This window comes from Scylla paramamosain, chromosome 41, assembly GCF_035594125.1.
Source record: "Scylla paramamosain isolate STU-SP2022 chromosome 41, ASM3559412v1, whole genome shotgun sequence".
Taxonomy (NCBI): Eukaryota; Metazoa; Arthropoda; class Malacostraca; order Decapoda; family Portunidae; genus Scylla; species Scylla paramamosain.
Genome location: NC_087191.1, coordinates 1,460,001 through 1,471,052, shown reverse-complemented (window position 1 = coordinate 1,471,052; position 11,052 = coordinate 1,460,001).

Sequence of the window (11,052 nt, the reverse complement as noted above, 5' to 3'; positions counted from 1 at the left end):
TCACAGTCGCTTCCTTTTGTTGTGGTAGTTACAAATGAGTGGTGATCTACATCACCAACATCAAATCTGTTATTTCAGTCTTGTATAATTTATGCATTTCTTTCTTTTCTTTCTTTTTTTTTTCAAAGCAGAAAATGGAACCTTTGATAATTCTTGCTTGAGAATTATGGCCCTTCCCCAATAAAGCTTATCGATGCATTTTTTTTTTTCTTTTTTGATAAATAGTACAAGTTTTTATCCTCTCGTATTTGTATTATGTCTCAAACTTTAATTAATTAATTGATACTTTAATTAGTAGACGGTACAGCGACACGTTGTACGCTGTTGGTAATAACAATAATAATAATAATAATAATAATAATAATAATAATAATAATAATAATAATAATAATGATAATAATAATAATAATAATAATAATAATAATAATAATAATAATATATAACTGCATGCCTCCTCTCCTTCCTCGATCTCGCTGCACAAGACTTTCAACTTTCTTTCACCTCTATTCTCTCCACCTCTCTAATGCAAGAGTTAACCAGTATTATCAATCATTCATCCCTTTCTCTGTTAAATACTGGAACACCCTGCCTGTTTATTTATTTCCACCTTCCTGTGACGAACTTCTTCAAGAGGAAGGTTTCAAGACACTTATCCTTCAACTTTTGACTACCCCTTCGGACCCTATTCAGGGACCGGTATTTCACTGTGCTTTTTTTTTTCTATTAGATTTTTGTTGCCCCTGGCCCAGTGTCCCTCCTACAATAATAAGAAAAAAAAAAAAAAAAATATATATATATATATATATATATATATATATATATATATATATATATATATATATATATATATATATATATATATATATATATATTAATCCTAAAGGTAAGTCTAATCTAAGAGGGAAATACTATTGATTGATGGCTCGCACCATGGTGGGAATCGCACTGAGTCTGTACCGGTCCGTGCGCGGCGCCTTCAGGGGCGTTATCTTGTTGTGGTGTCTGGTGGCACGGACCGGGCGAGGCGCGTCAGGCGGCAGCATGTTTCTGAGACGTGGATGATGCAGTAGTCCCCTTCCAAACTTCTCCACAGCCTCTCGGTGCCTGGTGGATAGTCTGGACAGACTCAGGGTGGTCAGGGCTTCTTCGTAGGTGGTGTAAACAGGGCCAAGGATGACCCTGCACGCCCTTTTCTGCACACTCTCTAGCTGTAGCTGTTGAGTGTGTGTGAGGGAGGAGGACCACGCTGGGGAGGCGTACATGTGTTTGGGGAGGATGAAGGTGAGGTACACCCCCTTAACTCATCTGTCGGCGTCCCCAGCGACCTGAGTCCGCGCAGCATGTACAGCCTGTAGGTAGCTGATCTTATGGTGCTGGCGACATGCTGCTTCCAGGTCAGCTGGTCGTCCACCGTGACTCCGAGAAGCTTGGCACATTGGACCACCTGGAGGGGGTGAGGGCCCACTGTGAGCTGGGGAGGGGGCACTGGTACAGAGGAGGTACAGAAATGCATCACCACAGTTTTGCTGTGGTTGATGGTCACCCTGCTCTCCTCCGTCCACGTCTGCAGTCGCTCCAGAATTGCTTGCAGTGGCGAGTAGTCCGGGTTCTTGGTGGAAACTGGGACGCCCACGGTGCAGTCGTCCACATACTTCCAGCGATGGGGGGTGTCAGTGAGGGCGTCGTTAATGAGGAGGAGGAAGCATAGAGGATCCATCTTGGTCCCCTAGGGGACCCCACATGTCAGCTGTTGAAAATTAGAGACAGAGCCCTGATAGCGAACGGCCTGACGCCTCCCTGTGAGGAAGTCGCCTAGCCATGCTATCAGGTTAGGAGGGAGACCCAGACTTACTGCCTTGCTGATGACAACAGTGTGATCAACAAGATCAAAGGCTTTTTTGAAGTCCACAAAAGCAACAGCTAGAGAGGTGTTTCGCTTGTCCAGGTGGCTGTGGATGAATTCAAGGAAGCTGGTCAGGTAATGCGAGGTGGAGGTGGCTTTAATATTTCCAAATTGTCTGATATCCACCGTATTACAAATTTTGGTGTAGGCCCAGTCATACACAAAATCTCCACAAATATGGCTAGGGATGGGGGTGATAGAGACTGGCCTGAGGTCATTGAGTGACTGTGGACTGGAAGTTTTGGGGATGGGGGTGACGTAAGATGTCTTCCAGTGCGCGGGGCAAGAGTGTTGGGAGAGTGAGGCGTTTATTATGGATCATAGCGGTGTTGCTAGCTCTACAGCAAATTCCTTGTAAATTTTTATAGGAAGGTCAGTGGGTGTCGTGGATCTTGGTTTGAATTTGAATATTCTCTTGAAAACATCCACCGCCTGGACGCTGGGAGGATGTGAGGGAGCGGGAAGATAGGCAGGAAGCGGAGTGGTGTGGAGGGGAGGAAAGGTTTGACAGATAGCAGCAAAGTGATCATTCATCTCCTGAGCCGCGAGATTAGAAGGAAGGTGTGAGGTGCAAGGAAGAGATGAAGTGTGTTTTTGCAGGCCACACAAAGCTTTGATCTTAGCGTACCACTGTCTTTTGTTGGTCAGCTTGAGGTAGTGTATCTTGTCTGGGTAATAGCTTGCCTTTGCAGCCTTAATCTCCCTGATCACTCTGTTTCTTAGTTTCCTCTATAGGACCGGGCAGGAGTGGAACGCCCAGGTCCGCTGATGCATGAGTCTTTTAATGCGGGGCGTCATCCAGGGGGCATCAGACGGGTGCGTTGTGACGCTCTTGGCTGGGAAGTAGCGGTGGAAGGCTTCTGTGGTGGTGGCGAGGTAATTTTGCCATTTTAAGTGGACGTCCTCCACATCCAGCACCTCGGTCCACGGGTGTTGTGTCACCCACTGCCCAAACTCCCTCATGGCTGAGTCAGGCATGGGGCGGTGGGCCCTGGTGACAGCTGACCGGGGTCGAGGTGGTGGGTGTGGGTGTCCACAGTATAGAGAGGTGGGTGGTCCGTCCCATGGGAGACAGCGGCTTGGGGGGCGAGTACTGCTGGCCCAGGTCTGTCAGTATAAGGTCGAGGATGGCTTGCTGTTGGATGGGGAAGTCCACGACCTGGGTGAGGTGTAGCTGGTGTAGGATATCGTTGATATCTAATCTGTTAAAGTCCCCACAGATGACCAGCTTGGCGGCAGGATACCTCATCCTCAGGGCATCAGCAGTGTTGATGATGTGAGCGGTGAGTAACTGTGCTGTAGTGGCTCGTGGGGGGTGGTACACGACGCACACGATGATGGAGGCCTGGGAGGGAGGGGGGCGTGACTCTCACCCACAGGGCCTCCACACCGGCAGGAATATCGACAGGGAGGTGTGAGGGGCTGAGGGCAGAGCGGCAGAAAACGGTCACTCCCACCCCCCCCCCTGCGTCCTGACCTGAGGTGATGGTAGAGCTGGTAGTCCTGCATCGTGCACACCTCAGGAACAATCTGCCACGCCTCAGTAACCGCCACAATGTCCGCACAAGTAGATCTCACCGTCATAATCAACTCGTCCATCTTGTTGGCCAGAGACGTCGCATTAAATAAGAGGAGGGGAGGGAAGACTATACCACACACGTGGCACTTCAAAGTGTTTATATTCCCTCTTCTCCACCCTGCGGTCTTCTCTGGCACTGGAGGTCACTACCTTGATGGGACGCACCACACTTTAGCCTCCTCTCGATCCTCGGTTCCGAAATAGTTTCAAGGACTTAAGGCACTGTATCACGTTGGGCGGCGGGTAACCGGATCCTCTCCTACGACGCAGGAGGTAGTTGCGTTCGTACGTTTGCACTGAAGCACACATTTTTCTTTATGTATCGACACGCACTCGCTACAAGTGTTCACAAAAAAAACAATCTCACCAAGTCGAGCCTAAAACTAAAAGCTAAAAGTTGAAAACAGAAAAAAAAAAAAAAAAAAAAAAAAAAAACTGAGGTCACTATGACTAGGAGGCGGGGAAGGCCAACAAGCTGGTCGAGGCTGCTCGAGAGCGCCTAAGGTCACACGTCCTGCCCGTGTGAGGTCAAGACGGTGTGTGTGTGTGTGTGTGTGTGTGTGTGTGTGTGTGTGTGTGTGTGTGTGTAATATATATATATATATATATATATATATATATATATATATATATATATATATATATATATATATATATATATATATATATATATATATATATATATATACTCAGAAATATTTGCTACCTTTAAAATCAGTAGGTTATGTTTATTTCTATAAAACCAGTAATATTGCAATTTAGCAACGTATATGTAAGGCATTGAGTAGAGGGAAATAGTAGATGATTTGTTATGTGTCTGGTTATCATACGCAGAATTTGAGGAATAATAAATATACAAAGGGAATAAATTAATCCCAAAATGTAACTAAAAAGGTATCGGTGATGTACTGTATATCCATAACCCTCCCAGCCCCGACTCTCTCTCTCGCTCTCTCTCTCTCTCTCTCTCTCTCTCTCTCTCTCTCTCTCTCTCTCTCTCTCTCTCTGTCTCTCCCAACATTTTTTTGTGGCATATTTCGATAAAGTTCACTAATAAGCATCACCCGAGGGGGAGAAAACCCCTACCGGGCGCGTCCCCTGGGAGGCGGATAGGGGAAACCCTAAGAGACAAGTTCTTAGGGCTGCCTCGAATATATCGAATTAGAGGCCGTGGACCAAACCGTGTAAGAGGATTGGGGCCCTCACCACGTACTCACCCAAGAATAATCATGGAGCGCTACGACATAAGAAATACCGAGAACGACGTTAATGGAAGAAATACTGAAGCAAGTGCTGCGTCGTCCGGTCGGGAGGAGTATGTACGACAGGTACCACCCGTCCGTCATCAAGCTTCTGTTTGCACTAAGGACAACTTCAAAATTGCGACATGGAACGTCAGAAGTTTATATCAAGCTGGAAAGTAAGCTAATTTGAAACAAGAAATGAAAAGAATGAAAATTGACATCTTAGGAGTGAGTGAAGTGAGATGGACAGGAGCAGGGGTTAACTCAAATGAAGACCTGGAGTTTATATATAGTTGTGGAGACGAACATCAGAGGGGTGTGGGGATGATGATGATGAAGAAAAAGGTGGCCGAATGTGTAATGGGATATTGGATCGTCTCGAACCGAATATTATTGATGAAGTTTGTGGCAAGACCGTTAAACATATGTGTAATCCAAGTATATGCACTCACCGGCGACCATCCTGATGAGGAAATTGAGGAATTATCTGAAATGCTAACTCAGGTTAAGAGCCACTGCAAAGCACATGATATAACAATAGTAATGTGTGATATAAATGCTAAAGTTAGAAGAGGTAGACATGAAAAACTAGTTTGACCTTTTGGCTTTGGAGAAATAAATGAAAGAGGCGATAGATGGGTGGAGTGGTGTAGTGTGAAGGCCCAGACTATTGCAAACACGTACTTTCAACATCACCCTAAACACCTATGGACTTGGAAGAGCCCTGGAGGAGTGACAAAAAAAACATATCCATTATATAACAATAAACCAGAGATATAGAAATTCAATATGCCAATGTAAAACATATCCTGTGGCAGACTGTGGACAGGAAAATGATCATGTTCCAGTAATTGCAAACATGAGACTGAAATTGAAAAGAATGCAGAAAAAAACAAGACCCAAGAAGAGAATGAAGTACACTACTGAGGGATGAGATAAAGTCAAAGTTTGAAGTAGGGGTTAGGAACAGATTTGAAATGCTGTTCTTAGTAGAAGAATCAGTAGGGATCGAGGAGTGGAGAATCTTACAAGACGCATTAGTTGGAGACACAAAAGAGATCGTACTTAAAATAAGAAAAAGAGCAAGACATAAATGGATGACACCTGAAATTTTGGAGCTTATGGACGAAAGAAGACTGTACAGACAATCGTGAAAGGTATATTGAGATGGATAGGGAAATAAAAACGAAGTGCAAACAAAGAAAAGAAGAATGGCTGAACGAAAAATGTAGATATAGAACAAATTGCAAATGTAAATCAATCTTATGTATGAAAAGGTGAGAGAGCTAACAGGGAAGAAGAAACCAACAAGAGGTTCTGTAATTATGGACAAACAAGGAAATCTGTTGATGGAGGTTGATAAAATATTAAAAAGATGGGAAGAATACACATAAGACTTGTATAATGATGAAAGAGGAGCTATCCCAGAATTTGAAGATGTTTTGGAAGGACCATCAATTATAAAAGGTGAAATAACGGAAGTCATAGCAAAGATGAAAAATGGTAAAGCTGCGGGTGAAGATGGAATGGTGATAGAAATGGTACGAACAGTGAGTGATTTGGTTGTGGATAAAATAACGGAGTTACCAAACAAAATATATGTGACGGGGTATGTGCCAAAAGCCATGCAAGAGGCAATATTCATAAACATGGGAACTACTGAATGTGAAAAATATACAACAATTATTATTATAAATCAGATGGGAAAGATCATTCTTGGAGTATTGAGAAACAGATTAAAGAGACAGGTTGAGGAAAATGTAGCAAAAGAACAGTTTAGTTTTAGGAAAGGGATGGGTACCAGAAATGCCATTTTCTGCTTAAGAAATATTATTGAGCGGGCAGTGGAGATGCAGAAGGATCTATACATGTGCTTTGTCGATTATGAAAAAGCATTTGATACAGTAAGGCATAAAGAATTTGTGAGAATACTTAAGGAAACAGGTTTGGATGGTAAGAACATAAGGTTGATAGCAAATATGTACTGGAATGAAAAAGCAGCTGTGAAAGTGGGAGAAATGAAGTCAGAATGGGTATATATAAGGAGAGGAGTGAGGCAGGGGTGTGTATTTTCCCCAGACCTCTTCTTGTACGGACAGAAATGCATGGAAAGTTTAAGAGTAGGAGGGAGTGAGAATTGGAGGAAGAAACGTGACAAATATACGGTATGCTGCTGCTGCAGTTCTTTTGGCGTACTCAGAGGAAAAGCTGGAAAGGCTTGTGGATGAAGTACAAGAAGCAAGTGAGGAGAGAGGTCTGAAGATAAACACAAAGAAGACGAAAGTCTTGGGAATAACAAAGAGAAGACAAAGGCTCAGAGTAAGAATATATATTGGTGGAAGGCAGATTAAACAGGTTCGAAATTTTAAATATTTGGGGAGTATTGTGTCAGAGGAGGCAGACTGTGAATAGGAAATAAGAAGGTTGGCAAAAACTGCTTTTATAAATATAAGAACTGTGATAACTAATTTGAGTATGAATATGAAATTGAAAATCAAACTATTGAGATGCTATGTGTGGTCAGTTTTATTATATGGTTGTGAAATATGGACTATTAAAAAGAAAATGGAAAAGAAGTTGGAGGCTGCTGAGATGTGGTTCCTGAGAAGATTGCAAAGGATTCCATGGACAGCAAGAGTGACAAATGAGGAAGTGCTAAGACGTGCAGGAGTGGAGAGAGGCTTGATGAGAAGTATTAGGAGGAGGTAGTTGCAGTTTTTGGGACACATCCTGAGAGCTGGAGGATTGGAAAGAGATTGTTTGCTGGGGAGGATCGATGGGAGAAGAACAAGAGGAAGGCAAAGAAAGAAATATATGAAGACCTTGCTGGAAAGTATTAACATGGGATGGAGCATCGAGGATCTGGTTAGGATGGCAGAAAGAGAGGATTGGCGCTCCATGATCGCTGACTCACATGACAAGCATTTCGGTAAAGTAAGGTAAGGTAATAAACATCAATTAGAAGTGAGGCTACCACCTTCAAGAAGTTAACTGTAACTTAATTCCTTCAGTCATCTTAAATCAGGTGGATAGGCCTGTGTTCCCGAACTTGCCCATTTTTTTTTTTTTTTTTTAAGTTTCTAAAGCCAGAAGAAGTGGACAGGGTTGAGCAGCAATACAGAAATATGCTCGTTGTGAATTGGTGTGAGAAAACTGTGTTCAGTGGCAATATTCCACTTGATTCGGTGCAATTCTGGGTGGGTATAAGCTTGTTCCATAATGGAATGGGCGAGCATCCATTCCATGAATTATCAAAGTGGGCACTTTCATCTTTAGTTACCCCAGCAAGCAATGCCATTGTTGAAAGACTGTTTTCTCGTGTGACAACGGTGAAATCTAAATTAAGAAACATATTGAGCACAAAGATGCTGGATGCTATTGTTTGAATAAAACGTCACCTGCAATTTAGAGGACTATGTTGTTGGGATTTTGTTCCACCTCCAGAAATGCTGAAGATGCTTACTTGTGAGATTTATAACAACAAAAGTGCTGGTAACATGGATGATGATGTATGTGAATATATCTGAGTTGTGTTATCTGAATGAGCTTTACTTTAGTTGAATGATGTGATGAAATGTGATAACTTATTTGTTTATAATTTCTAGTTTAAGTACAAATTGTATAGTAAAATTTAAAGTAGACAGACTTAAAGATTGCTTTATATATATTTGTTACAATAGGTTCAATACAAGAAGATTATTAGTTGATATATACAGTAGTTACTATCATACGAGACATGGTACAAATATGCAGTATGTTAAGTATATTTTGTGCATATTTTGTGCTCTGTGGAAATATTTTGGAGCTGTGATTATTGATCTCAAGTACTAGTCTAAGAACAATCATGTTAAGTAATTTGAGTAAGAAGACTTACAATATTTTGCTCTGTGGGAATACTTTGGAGCTTTGATTAATGACCTCCAGTACTAGTCTAAGAATAATTATTGTTCGTAAAGACGTGCAATATTTTGTTTTGTAGGAATGCTTTGTAGCTGTGATTAATGATCTTCCATTGCTAATCTAAGAACAATTGATGTTCATGGAGACGTGCAATATTTTGTTCTATAGGAATACCATTGAGCTTTGATGAATGGAATACCTATGTAGAAGTTTATTATGGAGAAACAAAATTGAAAAAAATGGACTCAATTTACGTTTGGTATGCTAGCATAAGATACTGCATGTGTTTTGTGGTCGTTTTACAGTTATCCAAGTAATTATCTAGTGAACTTTAGTCAGATCTCTCTCTCTCTCTCTCTGGAGAAATCGGAGGTGCTTCCGATGATGGAACATGGAAGTTAGTTACCTCTAAGAAGAAGAAGAAGACCACGGAGAAGAATAAGGAAAGCTCAGAGGGAGTTCCCACTCCCAGGCATGGAGTCCATGGGAATCTTTTTGGAGATTCCCAGGTGAAAGGCATCCGCTTACACTTGAACAAGTCGAGAGTGAGAGGAGTTCGAATAACATCTCTTCCTGGGAAAGGAAACAAAGATATATGGAGAGAGGTGGAAAAGTCTACTGCTGATAAGTCGGGTGTAGCAATTATTATTGCTAGTGGCAATGACTTATATAAGCGAAGTGGATCAGTAGGGAATACCACTCCTATTATCCTTGATGTCATGGGTGCAGTAGATGACCCAGCATTCAAGGCATATCATAGAGTCGTCGTAGGGATTATCCCCAGACTTCGGTGGGAGGGTGGTGCCTGTAGCAGGAACATTGGCATCAATGACTCCCTCAAGTACTTGTGTAGAAAAGAAGATGGTGTTCATCTAAATGAAGAAGGGTGAACCAAGTTGGTAACTCTGGTGAAGAGGGGCTGCCGGGAAGCTGGACTCGGTTCTGGCAATTCTAAGAAGCAGCAGCAGCATGGGTTACAGCAGAAGAACGGAGTCAGCAGTAGGACAGTGCGTTAAGAAGTGCGAGACTCTAATTCCCGGGTTTCGGGAAATGGGTCAAGTTAGGGATCGCAACTTTATTGGGTTCCCTAAATGCCCTACTCCTCAATACTCGTTTTATAAGAAATAAGTTTCAGAAATTTGTTGCGGTCCTGACATAAGAGAAACCTGATATAGTAGCTCTTACTGAGTCGTGGATACACACTTCGGGAAGAGATTTTGAAGGCGAGTTCCATGTTCCGGGATACCTCGTGTACCATCGGGATAGATCGGACAGGGAAGGTGGTGAAGTTATGTTGTACATAAAGAGTCTCTTAAAGTGTGCAATTCCTTCACATGCCCCAACTACGAGGTGCAAGGAGTAGATCTTGATATAGGTCAAGTAGTCTATAGGGTGCTACTTGTGTACAAACCTCCCCATCAGTTGATTGAAGGGGAGAAGCAACTGTACCAAGAGATTGGAGATCTCTTGCAAGACAGAGTATGCATTTTTGTGGGGAATTTCAACAGTAATGTTGACTGGGAAACCAGAGAATCTTCCTTGGCCGGCACGCCACTTCTAGAGTTTGTCAATGAAAACTTGCTCACTCAGTGGGTAAAGGAGCCTACGAGAAGAGATAACATACTTGACCTTGTTCTCACCACAGAGGACTTCAGACTTAAAAGTAGGTGAGGAGCTTGGTGGCAGTGACCACCAATTTGTTCTCAAAGTACCAGATGCCGCAGTAAGAGTAGATCGGCCTGTGAAAATTGATTTTCGAAGGGCAGACTTCTCCGGTCTTTGTTCTGCTTTACATGACCTAAAGATAGAAGAGGCTGCCGACGTGGAATAAATTTGGAGCTTTTTTTTAAAGACAATTTCATGCAGAAACAGGCTACTTTCGTTCCTCTGAAATCTGTTCGTGGGGCTTCTAGGAAACCGAAATGGCTCAGCCATTTACTCGAACGGGACATAAGGCGAAAAAGGACGGTGTACCAACGAGCAAAAGCGACGGGTAACTTTGGAGAGTATAACCAGCTTAAAAAAAAAAAAAAAAAAGTATAAAAAAGTAAGATTCGTTCAGCTAAACTCAATGAGGAGTTAAGGATAGTGCGGCTCTGTAAGAAGAACCCCAAGGAATTTTTCAGTTATGTTAATAGTCGAAAACCAAACTCCAGGAGGATAGCCCCTCTGGAGAGCGACAACGGGACTCTGTGTTCTTCTGATGAGGAAAATGCAACCCTGTTGAACGGATACTTTTCGTCAATTTTTACTGTAGAAAACGATCTAGAGTTTATACTACCACCCTGATGGACTACACCTGGCTCTGGGTCGTAATGATCCAGAGCCAGGTGTAGTCCATCAGGGTGGTAGTATAAACTATTAGATGCACAGTAGAAGAGGTTTCTAAGAAGACAGACAATCTAGATAGTTATAAAGCTCCGGGA